The following is a 22,436-nucleotide window of genomic DNA, read 5'->3' on the forward strand; positions in this document are numbered from 1 at the left end:
ATTTTTGAGAGGATTAATATATCCAAAAATATTTTCCTTTTTCATTATTAAAACTAATATTTATATCAACATACTTCGTCACATGTCTTTTAATTTTTCAACAAACAAATAAATAAAAGTCACGTAGTAAATTTTCTCAAAAAGTATTACAAACATTTATTATCTTTTCTATCTATATTCAAATCTATAATAGTGATATTAATATTTAGTGTCTTGATAATAATTGTTGTAATAACTTAGAGTCTAAACGAAACAGTTTTAAATAAATATAATTATGAGTTGAACTGTAACCATCACTCAATCTTACTTTCTAATTAATAACAGTCGCTTTTGTTAATTATATAAAAAAAATTATATCAAACTTTTAATTATAAATAAATTATTATGATTTTTAACATTGAGAATTAATAAATAAAATAATTATATAAAATATTAAATTCTAACAACATTGAAGGACACGAGATATAGGATGACATAGTATTATATATCTATTTTTTCAACATTAATATGAACTTTAACGATGGCATGGAGGGAAGCCCGAAAACAATCAATTTGTAACATTTCCACCATCTACAGTGTGCACGAGACAAGGAGATTATTTTATATTTTTAGATTTGTAATTAATTGTATTTAAATTTTAAGAATGTTTTATGTTGTTAAATTTGATGACTATTTACTAGTATTTCACATTTTTAACCTTTAGTGTACTTTTAAATTTTATGACATTTAATTATTATTAATATATATAATTGAATATTTTATGGAGTAACAAAAAATTTTTGATTTTTCTTTAAAATAGTAATTAATTTTAATAATAATTTTTCTATAATTAATAATTGAAATTTTGATTTTCTATATAGAAAATTATTAAGCCAAGAGGCTCTTTAATTCAATGTGGAAAAATTGTTGTAATGCATTGTTATGTTATGTAAAAATTTTGACTTAGTAAAATAAAAATAAAATAAAATAATAAATTAAAATTAATAATTTAACATTGACGTTTTTTAGCTCCAGGTTTTAACAACCCAGGATTTTTCACATAGTATTGAAAGACCCAAGGAAATGCATTATGAAATGTAAGAGTAGTGTAATCAATTTCTATATATCAATCTAGTCAAGCACAACACACCTACCTGATGCAAAATATGTCAGTTTTAATTGTTTTGTTAGATTTTGTATAGGACAATTTTGTTTTATCAAAGATTCAATTACTTTGATTTGAATTGATATTAATGAATTTTATTTAATGTATGTAGGGTAGTTCGTGACTATGCGGCTACACGATGTTCAATGGGAAAGTTGTTAGAAGATGTTCAATGGGTAAGTTGTAGCCAAAGTTAGAGGACGAGCACTATAAATTGTACTTGTGATTTAATTTCAATTTATTTATTTCTAAAGTTATATTTATTCATAAAATTTTATTGGTTACATAAGACTCAAAGTATGCTTTAAAATCGTAGTAATTTACTTTTAATTTGAATTTATTTATTTCTAAAGTCATGTTTATTCATAAAATTTTAGTGGTCACATAAAACTGAAAGTATGCTTTAAAATCAAAGTAATTTAGTTGTAATTTAGTTTTTATTTGAGATTATTTATTTGTAAAGTCATGTTTATTCATAAAAATTTAATGGTTTTCTAAGACTTGAAATATGTTTTAAAATTATAGTAAATAATCTAATGAGAAAAATATGATTATTCAATAATCAAAGATAAACTATAATTTCAATTTCTTATTACTATTTATTTAATCAAAATAATTAGCCTCTCTAGTGTCATACCAAAAAGTGAGATTATGTCTCATAACTTATCCAAAAAAATTCTACTCATAATTTGAGTTTATTTATTTACAAAGTGACATTTATTGATAAAATTTTAATGGTTGCTTAAGACTAAAATTATATTTTAAAATCATAGTAAATGAGTTTTAATTTGAGTTTGTTTGTTTTTAAATGCAAAGTGTGCTTCAAAATCAAAGTATATAATCTAATAATATAAATATGATTATTCAATAATGAAAATTAAATCATAATTTTAATTTATTTTTTATTATTATTTAATTGATTAATGTAATTAAACTCTTATCTGGAATTTTATTTATCCCTTCCTAATGTAGATGAGAGAAGTTTCTTGCCTCAAGGAAACCAAAAAAGGTAAGCTCTTCAAAATTTAGGAAAATAAATACATAGTTAAAAAATAACTTTCTATGATAAAAAATAATTTATTTCATATTTTATAATATAAAATATAGACATATATTTTATGATTAAGTATAATTAAAAAATTTACCAAAAAACACAAAACTTATATTCCCAAAAAAGTTATTTTTACACACCATAAAAAGTTTAATAAAACATGTCATAGATGATATTTAAATGATGAATAAAAAATAAAAAAACAAACAAAATCAGTAAAAAAATAAAAATCAAAAGTAAAACCATTTTTGAAAAAATTGACTATTTCAAAAATCATGTAATTTTACTTTGAAAGGTACTATTTAAACCTATGCGACTCGACTACTATCTCACAACCTCACGGTTAGTACATTACTTCTGCGATCCCAACCAAAAGAAAATGTCGTGTCACAATATTCCGGCCAAAGAAACCAAAATTACATCGTTAGGCTACGCCCTTTCACCTTGACATAATGTTATGAAAGACATTGTGTCCCACTTCGACGTACAAAGCGTGGATTTAGTATTTCAACGTACACAGTTAAATGCTTTTATTATGATATAGCTTAGGACAGTGCAGTGAAGAGAATGGCGTATGCCTATGCGAATTGTCAATCATTCGGTGGAAGAAGAGGTAGGCGAGTATTTCAACAACAACCGGGTAAGAAAAACATCTTTTCAATCACCCTCATAGATATCATTGCAGGAGTTTGATTCGGCTGATTACTAGGGAATTTTTCATTTACGTCCAGCGAAATTTGATAATGATATTTTCGTTGAAACTCAGGATCAAATTGTTTGAAATTATAAAATTTTAACTATGAAATATAAACAAATATTTTTAAAAGTGGTATTAAACTGGAGTAATTTATTTTTTTGAAATATACGATTTCATTCCGCTTCAAAACGTTGATTATAAAGATAAACAAACGTTTTTATAAACCTTATTGCAATTTTTAAGTCTTAGATATTATTATTTTTTGTTGGTTAAGTTGTATTGGAGTTTTGAGAAGAGTCTTAAGATTTTTGGATCTATTTGGTTTAGAGCAGTCACTGTCCACAGTGTTTGAAACCAGTTACTTTCATATCACTAAATGCGTCAATAATACACACATCATCATCTATGGTCTACCACTGCCTTTTTAACAATGTCTACCACTACCACTTTAATAGTGTCTACCACTACATAATTATATATATTGTTTTATTGGACAAGGCCATAATTTTTTCATATACTTCTGCATTTTTTTATTAAATATCATCAAACTTTTCATCTACTACATCTAAGTTTTCCAAACGAAATCAATCTTCTTCTTCCAACTTTTTATTATTATTAATCATTTTAATTTTCATTATTATTATCTCGAAAATAAATACGCTTGAAAATTTTATAACGATATATTTGATGGATTCGCCCCTTGGCCGATTTCAAAATATTAGTGTCTTAACATATAACTCTTACCCCATTACCGATTTAACAGCCTTATATTTTTGCTTTTTGCCGTTGTTGTCATTTCAATAATTAGCTTTCGTAGATAAATTTTTCTTTTAAACAGCATAGTCGACATGAAAAGCGCTCGAATGGATTCCATGGTCAAAATGTGCCATGCCACCAGGAGCGGACCGTGATAAATCACTGGACTGCAATAATATGACACCAGCTCTAGATGGTTTGTTTGAGAGCATGGATTTGATATAAAATGTAGTAGAATGATTTGATATTGCTTGAGAATGATATGAATGTGTTCCGTATTCAGTACACCATATCGATTTGATAAGTAGGTCGTAATTCAACTCAAGATGATGTTGCTACAGATGATTTGATATGTTGACATGAAAGGAAGGGACTTCAAATATTCTAAAAGAGTCTTTTGTACATAAAGCAATTAGTTGCTGGACAAGAGAACTGATAGCGATAAATGCAGAGGTGCTATAGTGGCATACGTAGTTTCATTGACTGCCCATCACAATTAGGTTTGATGAATGAAATACTTTGACTGTACCTTTGAATGGATGTAAACCAACGAATATTATGTGTGATAAAAAATAAAACAAGAACAATATTAATATATATTAATGACGGCCTCTAAACATAAGATCTTCCTAATTATCGAATATAAGCCCCACTAGGTGAGCACACTGTTCCACAAAATAGTGATAGAACTTGCCAAGCAGTTATATCACGGCCAACCAGTTCTCTTTTAATACCACAGTGTCCTCCCCACTACAATATTCTACAGGCTTGGTCTCCACATCTTGGTCTCCACTGAGATGAGGCATTGTAGTCGGGGTCATAGAATTCGAGTGTCTTGATCATATCAAACTCCACTGTGAATAAGTTAATGTATGACGCCCCATTGCTAGTGAGGGCAAGCAAGCCTAGATACTATTCTCTCCCAACGCCGATGGGAGGTTTGTGGGGTATCATGATGAAGGCTAATGTATTTGTCGTTTATTCTTATACAATTTACAAATGTCAGCCCACGTGATGGAGGCAATTACAAAAGACACCATGGACGCGCGTGCACGTATTTGGGAACCTAAAATAAAGAAGCAGAGAAATTTTCCCAATGGTTTTCCGGCTAAATATTTCGCACAGACCGCATGGTTCCCTATTTATTGTGGAGCGAATGAGCGGGTGGCCGCTTTCTATCAACAAAGTTAAAACTGAGTGGATCATTTTTTAAGGAAACGAAACAACGATACTGGTGAGGAGAGTGAGGATGACTGATGATGTTCCATGTGGGAGGGTCCTTCTAGCTGGCAACGCGACCTTGCTCCATCAAAAGTTGGAATGGACGATGAAACCGGGTCAGAATTAAAGCTACACGGGCCTTCTCAAGCGTGAAAAGATGGAACGTACTATATATGGGGCATGCCCTTCCGATGAACACATTGGACATTGTCCACATTTGACGAAATGGTAGCCATAAAGCTTGGTTTCTAGGTTTTTGGCTGCACTATAATTCACATTTGAACCATAGTTACCAAATTAGCCTTAATCGAGGCGGAGAAACCTAATAGTACGAGGAAATTTGATCAGTTTAGTATTCTTATCGATTTAGAAGGCTTGTCTCAACACACAATAGATAAGGGTAATTGCACATTGATGCATGCAAATAGAAGGAAATGAATTGGAAGGCTATTATTAATTTAATTTAATTTTTTTATAATTTCTACTTTTTAATGCGTCGAAAGTCTAAACAATAGTGAGGGAAAAAATTTGAACACTGAAAGAGAATTTGAACACTCAAAGTGTGTATATTTTGTTATGAATATATTTAAGTTTCAAAATTAAGAGAGATTTTGAAGGTACGAAGGTAGTGTTATTTTTTTAATTGTGTTTTAGAAATTTTATGTTATATATAATTATTAGATTTTAATTGTGTTTAACCATTTTTATATTATTTATAATTATTAGATTATTTAAACATTAAAATGAAGAGGAAAATGAATGTAAGGTATCACACTTATACGAAGAGAAATATATATCTTTAAAAAATTTACAATATATATTATTGAATTTTTTTCAAATTAAAATCTTTTTGTCGAAATTTGAAGTCAAATTTGAATTCGAACTAGGTAACTATAATTCGAATTGCGCTTAGAGATTGGTCTCAATCTCATGCACCATACCCTCCAAAATAACCAAATTAACATCTTTTGATAAATATGCAAGTTCAAGAAATACATAAATGAGTTCTAGAATTTACAATAAGAGAATTCTTTGCGTCCACCCCCATAATATATTCCCTCCCATTTTTCATCTCTTTCATTATTGAGACAATTTCCACCCATTGAGACTAAGTAACATTGTTTATGGATGGTAAATTATAGGCAGCTAAAACCACCTATGTACCTCGTCATAGAAACTGTTTTGTAGAAAGTAATATCCCTAGTACAAGATTTGTGCCAGAATTATCGAAGCTTGACTTGAATGCTTGCAATTCATCAATGACCCATGGCGGAGGTAGTATCTTTTCACAACTAGCCAAAAAGGACATTCCATCCCTCTTGAACACTTCAACAAGATTTGCAACACCCAAATCAAAAATATTGCATGCAAATATTCACCTTATCAAGTTTTCTAAATGCTTTCCTCCATCTTCAGTGCTGTCAAAGAGTGTTACAACTTGAACTTGTTCAAATATCATCAAAGATTTGCATTCTCTTCTTCCTTGATTTTTTTAAATATGTCTCTAAAACTCACTTCCTTTAGGAACTACTCCCATAGTCTGCACAACAATACACAATGAGGTGGTCTTCTGTGGCTCTTAGGATCTCCCTGTAATTCATCCAATATTTTGCCATACCTCAGTGTAAACTTAGTTGTTATAGTGTGGGTATCTGAAACAAATCATCTAGCTCTATGTGTTCCCTATAGGAGGCGATGGAATTCCTGAAGATGTCAATTGAAGCAAGCTCAGCTCGAGCCGCTATTTGAGCTCACCATGAACTTGGCTTCAAACGTGATGGAAAGACTATGGAATGGTTGATCCAACAGTTAGAGTCAGATGAAGACCCTCATAAGTTTTCCTTGCCCGATGAGCTTCTCATTGTTGACCTCGCACACACAATGATGAAAGTATCCTTGCTACCAACTAGAAAAGGCAGGCACCATTGAGAAAAGGATGAACGCGATAGAAGAGTTCGAATACCCACAAAGTGCATATCACAGATTATCTAACTAACAAAATATCTTCACCATAAATCTGATGGCTAGAAAATTGAATGGCTCTTCAGAACATATGGGTTATATACAATACCACCACAACAGGCCATTCAATTACCACAACACGTATTTCTTTCCACCATCACCGATACAAGCTTCAATGGTGCTTATGTCAGTCCCGATAACAACAACTCGATTCCCTCTCATGATGATATACATAATGTTGCAGGACATTAGGAATAAGGAAGATTTATAGAGCTCGCTCTCAATGCAAATCTAATTTCACTACAATATGGGCTTCAACCTCCTTCACTTCCCTGTAATTTCAATTTTCCACCTTTCACAATGTGTGGCATTGAAATTGAGTTGCAATTAACTTTGTACCCTTAGCAATAAACTGTGACACACCCAAATTTTATTAACTTTCAGTCATAATTGCCTAATGCCAGAGGAAGAATGAGAGTGAATGATGGATTGATTAGGGAGGGGGGCATAAAGCAAAATTTAACCACCAAATGAACTACACAAGGTATATGTTGATTGAATGGGAATTGTAATTTGTGAGTAAAGGAAATGGAGCCATTGCAAATGGCCTCTTCATTGAATGATCGATCAAACCCAGTAGTGATCGAGGAGTCTAAATGAAAGAGAGAAAGCATCTATCTTTTTAACCAAGAAAAATCCTACTTTGCCAAAAGGATGTCGTGCTTCAACAATTTTATCCACACCACATAGCCTTCACATATAACAAAAGAATATTACTCTCCACACATCCCTACATCCTCATCTCACAACCACTTGGAGTATTTCACCTTATGGCTATGATACAAGTTTCAATTTTCTAATAAATATACAATAAAACCACAAGGAGATGATCTTTGACCACCATACCAAAAAGGAATGCACGAATGAGCCAACCAATGCTTGATTGCTTGTCTATTCCAAATATTGTAATCAGCTACTTGGAGCTTGCTCTCATCTATTGATGTGCTCTAATAATGAAGCAACCTTGCGCTTACCTCTTTCTGTGAATATGAGAAGGGTTCATAAGCTCCAAGTTATCGGGCTACAACAAGATGTTGTGGATCACTTGTACATAATGCAAGAAAAACAATAGTTGCATTTTCTCAGTTTTGAGGTGAGCCAACTCTAATTAATTCTACCAATATTGGGATTGCATCAGCATTTTTGATAGTTATTTTCCCCTCTTGATGACTTGCAAGAATTTCTAGTATAGAAAGCACTTCATCAACCATCCCTACACTGGGATCTACCAGCAAATGCATCAATGGGGACTCAACACTAGATCTCACAACCCTTGGCTTGTTACCTTGAACACATATTTCATTAATTTTGGAATTTTTTTATTACAAGGATATCAATAAATTTGAGTTTTTTTGGTTATTATGAAATTTTATATCTACCATTTAATTCCAAATTTAATGAAATATGTGTCCTTGATAGATTGATAAATTTAAGAGTGTTGTGGCAACATATTTATGGCCTCTCTGGCTCCCCTCAAAAAGAAAGCCAACCAAAGTGCACTAGATGCACCAATGGTTATCTTGTTCTCATCAACAAGTGAAAAACTAAACAGAGTTGCAACATCATTTTCTCTTGCTTCAATGCTACCAACCTTGAGAACCTCAATAATAGGAGGAATTTCCCTAGCCACAAATATTGTACCCTTGTTGTTTTCATAAATGGAAAGGTTAAGAAGAGTTGTCACAACATGCTCTTATGTTCTAGCATATGGTGTGGACAACAAATTAGCTAAAAAAGGAATGGTCCCATCCTCTGCAATACAAATCCTATTATCTTCATTTTTGTTGCTAGAAGACGCTGCTGCTCTTTGGTCTTTAGGAGTCCCACTCGAAAACTTTTGTAGAAGAACATCCATAGTTGCTCATTCATCGGTGTTATTAAGCATAGATCTACATGCCTTTCTAGATCTACTACAACACAATCTCTTTGGTAGTTCAACTCCATTAGTTTCACACCATTATGCAATCAGACTTCGTAATACAGAGTTAGGTGTCAAAACTACATGCAGCAACATATCTTATGTTTTAGAACAAGTTCTATGTCTGGAATCTATCAATTTATGTATGTAAGACTGTTCACATGTATGTCCTATAGGCACAATAACAGGATATTTCATTAGCTCGAGGAAAATTGGACAATGAAATTGATCAGGAATAATACACTAGTACAAAATGGTGAATTAGTTACTAAAGCAATGACTAAAATTTTCATATAAATTACTATTTCTTAGTCGACGAATAGTACTAGCTACTTTACAGTATCTTATAAGAAACCAACTTTTAGTCGTTTTTAGCTTAGTCATTAATTGATTATCTCAATTTTATCATCTAGTAGTATATTTAGTCATAAATTTGGTGATTAATTTAGTTATTGATTTAGTAATTAATTGCCACAATTAATGACAAAATATACAACAAAATATATTATGATATGATTATCTGAGAAAACAAATTAATGACGAAAGAAATATCACTAAATTTTTGTCGTGTTATAAGAGACTATAGATTAGTTACCAATAGTCATATATATGCAAAATTTAGTTGCCATTTGTAATGAAAATTTAATCATTTGTAGTAGTCGTTTATATTTTTTGGTAGTTTCATATTCATTATATAAACGACTAATTTACTAGTTTATATTCATTTCATTTATTTCCATTAATAATCATTATAACCGACTAATTTAGTCATATATTCATTTTATTTGTGTTCATCATAATCAATATAAACTACTAATTTAGTAGTTTTAGATTTATTTTATGTGTTCATTATTAATCAACATAGATTAATTAGTATGATTTTGTGACTAAATCATAAAAACATCATACAATGAGAATTGGTTCATCTAATATGAGAATTCAAAATTACATATGTTAGTTAAAATACTAAACAATATCAAGTGCAACCATAAATAACTTCAACCATAGAAATTATATTATATGAAATATCGAGTATTACAATATGAGTTTCCAACTTAACATTGGTTGGACTAAAATTTACACATGAAATGTTGTTTCATCACTATAAAACATTATCATTATGCTGTCAAGTCATTGGAAGTGAATTCGCCAACTATGAAGACTTGAACATCAGTCTTTATCTGTGTGTCTTCTGCAGGAAATTGGCTTTAAGGGTACTACTAGAACGATTCTCCTCTCTTTCTTTTTTCATTTGCTGCTTCAGTGTTAGTGTTCTCCTCTTTCTTCAAATCCTGTTGCTTACCTTCAATACTGAGTTCCTTTTCTAAAAACAAAAGAACCTAGAATGTAAAGTGTAAGACATGAAAGATGATGAACACTAGAATATAAATGAAAGTAGACTATAAAGGATTTATATTACGTATACCTCAACATCAACAATGTTAAAGCCATTCTTCCCCATAAGAGCAAGAAACTTGAACAAGTTTTCTTTAGTTGAGTGATAGTGGCCACTATGTGGCTGGATGACCTGTATAAACAAAAAGTTAGCATAGAAAATAACACCTTAGTAACTTAGTATTTAACCTTTATGGAAAGCTTAGGAATAATCATGCCAAGTAAGCTGCATGCTAGAAAGCTCAAGCTGTAAATAACTTGCTAAAATAAATAATCTGAGGTGTGATGTCTAATCCTTGTCATTTATTCGCAACAACAATTTGCTGTCTAATGCATGAACTTGGTCAAGTATATAAACAACATGTTCTCAAATAACAAAATATTCTCAAATAACAACATGAAAGTAAACTTTTCTAATAATCATGAAAATATTTCAATACAAAATAGTTTATAGGATTTTAATCAATATCGTGTAATATTAATTTCATGTTCAAGCTTTGGTTGTTGTTTAAAGAGAAATAATACCAAGTACTTTCAGTTTCATAGTTAAAATACAAAGAAAAATTGAAATAAACTTTCAAAATACAATCAAACAATAAAAATAGGATATCATGGAATGGACATTGCAATTATAAAAAATTGTTTACCTGTCCATCATTATCTTATCATGCATTCCTAAAACATTTTCTTTCCCAAAATAACCATGAGGTGAAAGAATCACAACATTAAAAACCATAGGAATACTTACTAGAAACATTTCCAAAGTCGATGGATGAAGTGCTTGAAGGATCTCCAAGAACAAATGAATCATATCCAAGACATGATCTCTATATTGTCTCCCCATCCTTTTTCCAGTCACATTTCATATAACCTGCCCACACCAGTGTCAAGTAACAATCAAATGAAGGAATTGACATTTTTTTATATCTTTTATATGTATAAAATTTGAATATAATTTGTTTTGGTAACATATTAATTCGTATTTAAAGCATTCCTATCATGAGAATGTATCAATCAAGTATAACATCATAAAAATTTACCTCAATGAGGTCCTATAAAAATTTCTACAATATCAATATTTTTCTTGCTGTGATATCTTGGATAAAGAAAGAACATATCTACAAACGAAAAAGCCATATATTACTTATGTTTAAACTATGTATATGGTGTATTGTTAGGCACATTTTTAAGATGTCCCCCTACCTTTACCAAACCGGATTGTAGCTTGGTTAAACTCCTTATCCTTTCATTCAACATCAATTTCTGCAAGATAAATGTCACACATTATTCTGTCCCATTTCTCAACACGCTCGATATGGTAAAATGAAAGTCACATAGAAACAAGAGAAAACCATTTTCTAACCAAGAAAAATAAACAAACAATGCCTCTAATCAAACTTCACACCTCAGAAATTAATCTGTCATGTGATGAGACTAAAGGTGATATTCTTTTAATCATCTTTAAGTCATATTTAATGGGATATTCGTATTTTTACCATGATTTCAATTTGGTGCTAAAAGAATTAGATAAATCCATTCATATGTTTATGTGAATGGTTGGAGAGCTACCTTTATTCAGTTTGGAAATTCAGGTGTCCCTCTGTTTCATTCAATATGTGGAAATGCCCCACCATTGAAGGACCTTGATAGTTTTGAATCCAATCTTATAGAAATAATAGATGGATCTGGTCCAAATCAAGATGTTGTTATGGTGATTGGAGAGGGAGAAACAACTCAAGAATTGTTTAGTATTCCTCTATGGATCTTGAAATATACTATAGGAAAAATGGTTTATCTATTTGTGGTAGAAGGGAGGTAATGTTTTTCTGATTGCTTAGCTTAGGAGAAGAGGAGAAGCATAAGACCCAAGATCAAGAAGAGGATTTAGGGTATGGGTATAACTTTGCAATTGAAGGGAAGCATGTAAGAGAAAATCATGGTTATATACAATTGGGAGGGGGAAGGTGGAGCAAGGGTGAAGAAAGAAAATCCATACTTTACGATGATAAGGATTATATATCATGATCATCATCTAGGAAAAATGTTTAGGAAGAATCATCTTTACGGTCACAGGTTGAGGAAATTGAATCAACGGATGCCTCTTGCACTGGAAATTTACCAAAAAATGTTGGTGTCGTGATGGTAGTGTCATGTGATGTGCCCCCAAAAGTTCAAAATATTCTAGGCAATGTCAAGGAAAATTTCTTTCTCTACTCCCTAACTCATATTTCACCCCATCCACGTTTTGATAGACCAATTATCAAGATCATAGAATGATCTTTTCTTTAATGAAGGAGTCCAAGGGCTATCAATTTAAGGATATGATCAATTTTTTTTTTTTAATGGACAGTCTTGTCTGACTTGCAAGGACTTGGGTGTCTAACTTGCTACTAAGCCAATGTTATTCACATGTAAAATTTTTTAGTATGACTTGGGGTTGAGTTTGAATGAGAGGATTTTGCTTAATATTGTTTAGTCAAGAAAAAGAACCAAATTCATAATCCATTTGCATTATGATTCATGAAGCATAGTAATAGAGTTGGTGAGCTTAATAGGGCTCATCCTTGTCATGAAGTGTTATATTCGAATGGCATGAATGCATGAATTTGAAAATGTTGAGATATGATATAAATCTTGGAAATTTTGAGAAAGTAAATAATCCAAACCTGACACTTGATATATGATATAAATCTTGGGAAATTTTAACCAAATACATAACCCAAACCTTAAACCTAGTAGTGTGAAATCCATTGTTTGAAGTGTGGCTACTGGAGACAAATTTCTTAAATAATTTTAAAAATTAACATACAAATAATTTATAAAAGCATGGAATTTCATTGTCAATCAAATGTCAAACTGGATAACAATTAAAGAGATAACCCGTAATGACACTCCAAAATCGACACGGTGTGTTGGACAAATGTTCAAAACTCATTGGGAACATCCTAATATGACAGGCTGCTCATCTAAAACAACCAAGATGTTATCTTGCCTGGGAAACATGGAATGTTAATGATATAAACGACAAAAAGATAAATAATTAAAATTGACTATTAGAACCAGCACAAAGAACAAATGATAAACAAAATGAAAATGGGGAAAAATGTTGCATAGCCAATCCATGAGACTGCCATCGCCTTCCATACTCGATGTTTCCCAAGAATAATCAGGTCATTCCACTAGTGTCCACATCCTCGTATCCACATACAACTTGCACTGTTCATACCATTTCATAAAGAAGAAAATAAAAGAAAATGAAGCATGAAAGCCTTTTTACTGGTCAACAGTTTAAAGATTTTGAAGCGTGTATTTAAAAAGATGATTCTCATACCAGTATCCTTTCTTTCTTTGAAACCCTATTCAAATACACCACTACCTCCAAAAATTTTACATATCGTGGATCGTCATAATTCAAGTCATCAATTAAATGAAGTTTTATCATACCTAGAGTAGTGGTACTCTGAAGAAAGCAACCTAATACACTGATTTCCCTATCGTGAAATTCAGTTATGTCTAAAAAAACCTATATATATGGAGACGAGAGAGTGGGGATCTGAGACGTCGAGGTATGGGATATTTTGAAAGTTCCTTCATTACATTTGAAAACTAGAATAAGCCAACTCTACACTCATTTAAGACGTAAAAGACATAACTATTCATTATGAACATCATGGAAAAGAAGCATGGAAGAATTTTATGGTATTTTCACATCTTATAGCAGGTTAACTTCTTTAATTTAGGTAGTGTATATTTTCATTAAGGAATAGATATGAATCAAAGTCATTACTTGCTTTTGTTTCATATCTATTAGATATACTGAATCTGTAAACAGGACATAATAATGAACCAAAACATAATAGTCAACCTAAGCTACAACAATATATGCTTTGTATAAAAAAAAATTATGCTATACCTGACAACTAAGTAGAAAATGCAAACATTCTTAAACATTGAAACATGATCTTCATTGCACATATAAACGAAAATTTGAAATTCTATTTTTACCAAGATAAAGTTGTCACCCATTAACAAATATTAGAGATTAGGAAGCCTCTTAAACAACAGATTGAGAAGATACATATTTCTTTAAGCAAAGGCACAACACATATCACCAACTCCTTTAATGATTTAAATCTCCCCATCATCTCAATCAATATGTCCAGAAAGAAATTACATGCATTATCGGGATATGAGTCCATTTCCATTACAATCAAATTACTTCCACGTTGCATATTGAGTCTCAAGATAGAGCATGAAAGCTCTTCAAATAGTATCCCATTCACTCTCAAATATTTTATCATATATGCCCCTACATACACATACAAGACAACCCGTGTTTACAGTGGTTTATATTTTATCCACATACAACCTGCATTTACACTGGTTTCATTGTAAAGTGTTGAAAGTAATAGTAAAATCCACACTTACATGGTTGTGGTTTGGAGCAATGCGATTGAAGAGGTTTTTTCCATGTCTAACGGTTTTTTGACTCAAATTCAGTGGTTCCTCTATTGAGGACCACAAATGTAGGGAGTGCACAGAAGGTCGAATACTGATGATCAAATATCCTTTATGGTTTGGCTAGTCGAGTGGGGCATCTGATCAAATTGGATGAGCATACAACGAAGCTTCAAAAGGGGTCTTATGAAAGTTCTTTTTACTGATATCCCTTGGAAGCTTCAACATAGTACTTAGTATCATCATACAAAGGACCACCCAAAAACAGACCATCTGATCCTATCAAAGTTTGAATAACCAAGTCACCCTTTTTCATAAGATCATTGCTACTGTAATTTTGAGCAATTATTTTAATGTCGACAAGTGGGATTGCTGGAAGCAATAAACCTAAATGTACTTTCCTAGGCACCCCATAAAGGAAGGAGCAGTAGGTTGGCATCCATCAGTTTTAACAACAACGTGTCGACCTCTTGAAATAAGACATTTTCAAAACTATTTTTCTCACTAGCATTCCTTTCATCTCTCAGAACAAAGACCATTTCATCTTCAAGATTGGCCAAGTGAGTGTAAAGATGTACAACAATGTTGCTAGGTCCATTATCACTTGAAACAAGTTTGACATTATTGATCATATCTATAGATGCACCCACCTTTTGCCATATGTCTATGATCATGCTTCGAGACACCTCATTTGCTTTGGGATAAGAACTTGAACCAACATGTATTTCACCACTCAGTAGATATTTCTCACCAGTCAAATATATATGCTTATGGTTCAATAAATTGAATTGTAATGAAGACATTCCATAGAAAATGCACAAGTTAAATAAATGAAGCATGTGCACACGAGAAGATTCTAAGAAGATTTGCTACCGTTCTTTCTCTATCAACAAATTCATTAGTTATTTCTTTGGCTATACGATGTAAGAAGCCACAGAATGAGTAGACATAATATGCAACCAATAGCCTTTTTGGATAAACACTATCTCTGAATGATCAGAAACACCAACATTAACATCAATAAAATTTCTCTCCCAACACTAGTCGTCATCCAAATCTAATAGATTAGATGAACGTCAATGTTTTACCTCAAGATGAAATGCACCAGGTAGGGTATTCTCAAATATGAAGTCACTGCTCTCATTTGTTAAACTTAAAGAGTTAAGCTTATTTGAACCTAGAGTTCAAAAACCAGAGAGGTAAGTGATATAGAAACCGAGGAGTCACATCCTTCCTTGCATATCATCGATCCAGGGATATCAACAAGGGCCTTTATAAATTCAATGCCAAACATTGGCCTAGTTACTATCACATCAATATGTGATGGTGAAAATAAAAGACCAAAATCACGTTCTACTCTTGTGGTCAGTGGGATATTCGATATTAACATGGTCGAACCTCGAAGAAGAAATTTCCCATATCATCAATCCTCTTTAGTTTAGGCTTAACATTGTTTGGCCCATGTCTCAATCTAACTTGACGCTTGCCATAATATCCATTTGTCACTAATTTTAGGGAACCACAAATATTATAATGTGTTTCTTCTATATTTTCAATTAAAGCCAGGTTTGGCACAACCATGAAATTCTTGAAACTGCTAAACTCGAAGTTATCCTTCCCAACCTTGATTGTGTAGCATGTGGATGTTGCATGATCAAGTTTGTAATATCCCTAGACATATGAAGTAGCTCTTTCTCGTCCATCAACTAATATCTTAACACCTTCAAAACAAACTCCTTCAGAAGTGACCACAAGTCCTCCAATTGAGAAACCTGTGACTTGAAATGGCTGAGATATATTAACACGACTGTGCTCAACAAGAATCTCTATAGATGGAAGTGAAACATCAAATATTCCATTTTCAACCTTGTAGAATGGAAACAACCTTTATTTTCCACATGGAATAAAATTAAAAGAAAATTTCCCATATGCATCAGATATTGCATGACAAAGAGCTTGATTTGTCTAAGGGACGTCTTTGAGGGAACTTCACCTCATGGAAGTCATCTAAATAATGGTGTACATGAACACCTAAAATAGGGTTACCCTGACAAACAACTAAGCCATCCTTATCATAAGTTGGGACATAAAAGATGTCATCTACTACGAGATTTCCAAAGCCCAAATCCATCTTTGGAGAGCCTCATTGGATAATTGTTAAGAGAACATGAGAATCACGTATTTGAAAGATAATATTATAGAAAATATACTCTGTAAAATTCAATCATTGTACCTCATTCTTAGTGCCATCCTAGCTAGGATAGACATTAGGTATGACCTTGTATCTTCTTCCTCTGTTTAACAAGTGGCTCACAGAGCCTACTCTTTCCACTTATTCACGTTTTATTTCATGGAGGGCTATTGTGTCCTCTAGACACTCATCGTTAAGGAATCTCCAAACTTATCCTGTGTATCAAACAAAGGCAAAGAAGGAAAGATATCATGGCCTTTCCTTTTCGAAAAAAAAAATAGTGGGATTTGATATGACCTAATATTTGTATATTGCTCGAGGATTGATGAAGTTTATGTATTCATGATGGGAATAAACTAGCCTATATTTCCTTGTAGTAATATTTGAAAATATGTAACTCCCTCCCTGCAACATAAACACATCATTAATGGGATCAGTTCTGGTGGAAATGAGTTCAATGTTCACATTGGCGCAACTTCCATTTATATATAGACAACTTTCTACTCCAACAACCCCCATCACTATCCTACAAATAGTGAACCCTATGAAGCGAAAATTGATGTCTTCATGGCCATTGCAACGATTATGATCCATTGATACATATTCACCCATTTAAGACATATTCACCAAGTCAGGGAATATGAATATTTCTGATGTAATTTTTCCACTAGATAACCTTAACATCAAATCCGAAACTGTCTTGTTCATCTTCACATCAAATATGAAACTATCTTATTCATCTTCGTAGATCTCTTAAAACAATTTTTCAGAATTGTATCGAATCTACACAAATATATTAAAAAATTATTAATGTATGCTGCTTGATTACCAATCAAAATGTTTAAAACAATACAACACCAATAAATTTGTATTTCATGTCCATTGCACATAATACACATTCCTTCATAGAATGCATATGGCTCGTATATCTTCTCCACGTGCTTCAATTTCTGTAACATATATTTTTTAGATGATATTGATAACCCCGCTATCTGCAATATGACTATCAGTTTGCAGTGATTCATTTAATTTTCTAGATTAAATAATGAATATACTCCTTGAACAAAAATTATATGCAAAGTAAAATTTACATCAGTAAATTTTTAACTTTTCAAATTCCACTTATATTCATCAAAATTTTGAGCAAGAAACATAGAGTATCGTTACAACTTAGTTGTTTGGTGAACTAACCACTTGTCTAGATCCTGCCCATAATTCACCATAGTATTAATGCAGGTCAATTGCTTCAACAATTTTACTGGGTTTCCTTTGCGATCAATGTATGGATTACATTTAAAATGTTCAAATATTATTTTTAAAAATTCTTGAATTGTTATGGTATTTACCACCGACGAAGAAACCTGATAAGCCTTTACACCATGCTTTCCTGTGTGTTTGGCCATGGCTGCTAAAGTTGCATTCCAAACCATGTCTGCCCATATCTGCAATTTGAATTCAACCAAAAAAAATAACACATTTAAGAGAAAAAGGATAATGGATTTTTGGGTCAAAGTTTTGAAGACATATATGGAAGATCTGATCTTCCAAGAGAAATAAATAATGTAGAGAAGCTCTAGAAAAATCAAATAAATATGATTTAAATAATTCAAAAATGTCAAATCTAAGTTTGGAGCCATCCACTTTCATCATCAAGATATATATGAAAAATGTAATCTAATAGAAAAACTTTAATTTGGAAATACTTCGGAAAATCTAAAATTAATTATGAAATTCTTTTTCACACTTTGTTAAGAGTTACTCACCAGATCTAGTTGGATCAGCCAAGTAGCAAGATAGTTGACCTTTTCCATAGTGGATAATTGGATCAATCATTCTGCAAGTTGAATATTTGATTTAGCTCAACACCAATGTGATATTAATCGCTAACCATTGGATTAATCATTTTGCAAGATGAATATTAGATTTAACTCAACAACAATATGATATTAATCGCATAATCATTGGATCAATCATTCTGCAAGCTGAATATTCGGTTTAACTCAATAATAATGTGAGATTAATCCAGCATCGGATCCGAAGGATTCTTCAAATTTGTCAAAGACCAACTTTCATGAAACCTGGACATCCATTGATTCAGCCTCAGTTCGAACTGCTAGACATGTAACCAACATCTGAAGCACCCACCATGTCTCCATTACAAGGAACTTCGAATCTAAAAGCCTACTTTTTTATTCCCAAGTTTAAGCAGCTCATTGCATCTCTCTTTCTCTAGTTCCCAACTAGTTGTCGCTAGTTCAGTGCCAATAGAATCTAAAATCACTCTGATGGTTGAGTTTCAGGGGCTCCAAAGACGTGGATTCACTAAAAATCTAGTGGTGCTATCAAGATGAGGTTTATCCTCCCAGAGATTCAGATAGGTGTTACCCTAGTAGAAACAATGCCAGATGTAAAACAATGCCTTTACATTGGCAATTATGAAGGCAAGATGATCTATAACCCCTACAATTTAGGGAAAAATAACGCAAAACCCCAAATTTACAACAGTTTAAATTATTAAATTATTAAGTTTTTTTGTAATTCAAAGTTTAAATAAAATAATTACAAATCTTTTTACTCTCTCTGAAAATAGAAAGAAACTTTTCATTCAAATAATATTATTTTAACTTTCAATTAATTGAAATTTATTTTATTTTAACTAATATAAAATTGTTTCTTATTTATACGTTTTTTTCAAAGTTATTTGTAATTTCAGATTAAAAATAGAATAATTATTGTACCCATGGGGTACATCTCGCCTAAAAACCTAAACATGTAAACTTAAATGTAAATGTAAACATAAACGTAAATGTAAGCATTAATATTTAACATTTAACATTGTTAATCTAATGTCGGCCCTATTTAAAAATCAATCTAATTATTATTATGTATAAACACAACAGAAATTTAAAATATAAAGAGGTTTAGGAATAGTAAAAAAATGAGCTATGGTAAATAAATAAAAATATAAATAAATGAGAAATATTGTAAATAAATAAGACTTTTTTTATATTTACTCGAAAGGTAAGGTAAAAAAAAAAACTAGAGGTATGGTAAATAAATAAAACCTTCTTTTATATTTACTCCATTAACGTCATTATATTTATGAAAACTCAAAAAGTAAGTTTTATTTAGGTGGATCCTGCTGGACACATAATTATTAATAACATGGGCCAATTACCATATTTATAAAAGAGGCATCATAAAAAAATAAATATAAAATAGGTATAAAGATGTTAGATCTAAGAGTTTTGTGATCCACAATGTATTTATTAGTCTTTCCGATTAATCACATCGTTGGGAATGGGTCTACGTTTCGAAGCAACTAATGTGGTTCATCCTCAGGACAAGGTGAGAAATTAGTAGATCTGAGGGAATTAATCGCAGGGATGCATCATTGCTCAGATTTAGCCATTGGAAATTAATCGTTAGGTAATTTGTTAAATTGTTTAATAATTTAGTTGTTATGTAATAAATAAATATTATGTTTCGATATTATAAATTGATAATATAAATTTAGCTGGAAAATAGCTCTTGTGTGATAACTAAATATTATATCTTGATATTATAAATGTAATAATAATTTTAATATTATATTAAATATTATAATAATATTGTTAGTTAGGGTTTGACCCATAATAATAGAAACTAGTTGTTTTGAAGAAATAAGTTAAATCATCTATAACTAATTGATTAAATAATGTAATTTATTAATAATTTAATATTATTAGGTCATGTAATAATATTAAATCTTATCAATAATGTGTTGATGGTATTCTTATTATTATTATAATTATAGAGATTCATAATATTAAAATTATTACTTTAGAATTATTATTGTAATATTTTAAATCAATATATTAATTTCTATAATAATAAAATATAATTATTTTAATCTATTATCTTAATATCTATAAGGATAAAAAGACTATAATTGGAATCTGGTTATTTTTTAAATAATGTATTAATGGTATTCATATTAAAATTATTAATTTAGAATTATTATTATAATATTTTTTACTCAATTATAATTCAATATATTATAAAAAGACTATAATTGGAGTATTGTATTCTTATTATTTTAAAGTCAATATATTAATTCTTTTGATATGTATTAAAATAAAAACTATATATGGAAGGAGGAAAACTAATCACATTAAAAAATAAAAAAAAGGTGGGATGATGGTTCCATCTGTGACCGAGTTTTTTGAAAGAAGACCTACATGGAACAGTATCTCCATGCCAGTTCTTATCACTTCCCTTCTCAGAAATTCGGTGTTCTCAACACTCTTGCTACCCGCACTCTAAGAATCTCTGATGATATCCACCTTGATCAGGAGAAATCTCATCTTCTTGAAGTTTTTCAAAATAACGGGTATAGTAGGACTAAGGGCCTCAAGGCATTCCACAAAGCCAGAAAAGTGCCTAGATTAAAATCCACCCATGTTGATCTTATCACCAAGGTTCATCTCCCATTTATCCAAGGGACCATGAATAGGACTGTCCATATCCTTAAAAAGATGAATGTCTCTTCTTCTTTCAAACCTATCGAGGCCATTAAAAGTTCCCTTAGGTCTATTGAGGACCCTATTGACCCTAAAGACACGAAAGGGGCCTACTATATCCCATGTTCATGTGGTATCCCCTACATTAGAGAGACGGGTAGGTCCATTAAACAAAGAATCGGTGAGCATGCAGCTGACATTAGACATAATCGCTCTCACACATCAGCCCTTGCCGAGCATTCTGTGAAATCGAAACACCATGCCTACATTGAAGAATCCAAAGTCATCGCTAGGGTTTACCATTTCCACCATAGGAAACTCAGAGAAGAAATTGAACTAGAGAGGCATGCCAGAAACCTCAATAAGGATGATGGTTGGAAATTAAGTAAAAGTTGGATTCCAACCCTCTCCTCTTGATCCCTCTTCCCTTCCCTCTCCTCTCCCTTTTTTTTTCTTTCTGGGTCTCCCTTCTCACCTTCAGGCTTTATCCCCCTCGATCCAATATTATTTTTCTTTATTTGGTGGTGGAGTTTTTTTCTTTTTTTTTCTTTTTTTAATGCGATTTTTTTTCCTCCTTCCGTATATGGCTTTTATTTTTATAAATGTCAAAACAATTAATATATTGAATTTAAAATAATAAGAATACCATACTCCAATTATAGTCTTTTATAATATATTGAATTATAATTGAATACAAAATATTATAATAATAATTCTAAAGTAATAATTTTAATATGAATACCATCAATACATTATTTAACAAATTACGAGATTCCAATTATAGTAATTTTATCCTTATAGATATTAAAATAGTAGACTAAAATAATTATATTTTATTATTGTAGAAATTAATATATTGATTTGAAATATTACAATAATAATTCTAAACTAATAATTTTAATATTATGAATCTCTATAATTATAATAATATTAAGAATACCATCAACACATTATTGATAAGATTTAATACTATTACAAGAATTAATAATATTAAATTATTAATAAAATACATTATTTAATCAATCAGTTATAGATGATTTAATTTATTTCTTCATAACAACTAGTTTATAATATTATGGGT

At 31.1% G+C, this 22,436-nt stretch overlaps 2 pseudogenes; both read right to left on the reverse strand.

Moving 5' to 3' along the window:
* Nucleotides 1–5,760: 5,760 nt before the first annotated feature.
* Nucleotides 5,761–7,053, reverse strand: LOC149183828 (damage-control phosphatase At2g17340 pseudogene; annotated as a pseudogene).
* Nucleotides 7,054–7,904: 851 nt separating this feature from the next.
* Nucleotides 7,905–18,664, reverse strand: LOC149183829 (U-box domain-containing protein 12-like; annotated as a pseudogene).
* Nucleotides 18,665–22,436: the final 3,772 nt, after the last annotated feature.

The sequence above is a fragment of the Pinus tabuliformis genome, chromosome 3_2 (genome assembly GCF_031772625.1).
Source record: "Pinus tabuliformis cultivar Carrire ecotype Pingquan chromosome 3_2, CPIR1, whole genome shotgun sequence".
Lineage (NCBI taxonomy): Eukaryota > Viridiplantae > Streptophyta > Pinopsida > Pinales > Pinaceae > Pinus > Pinus tabuliformis.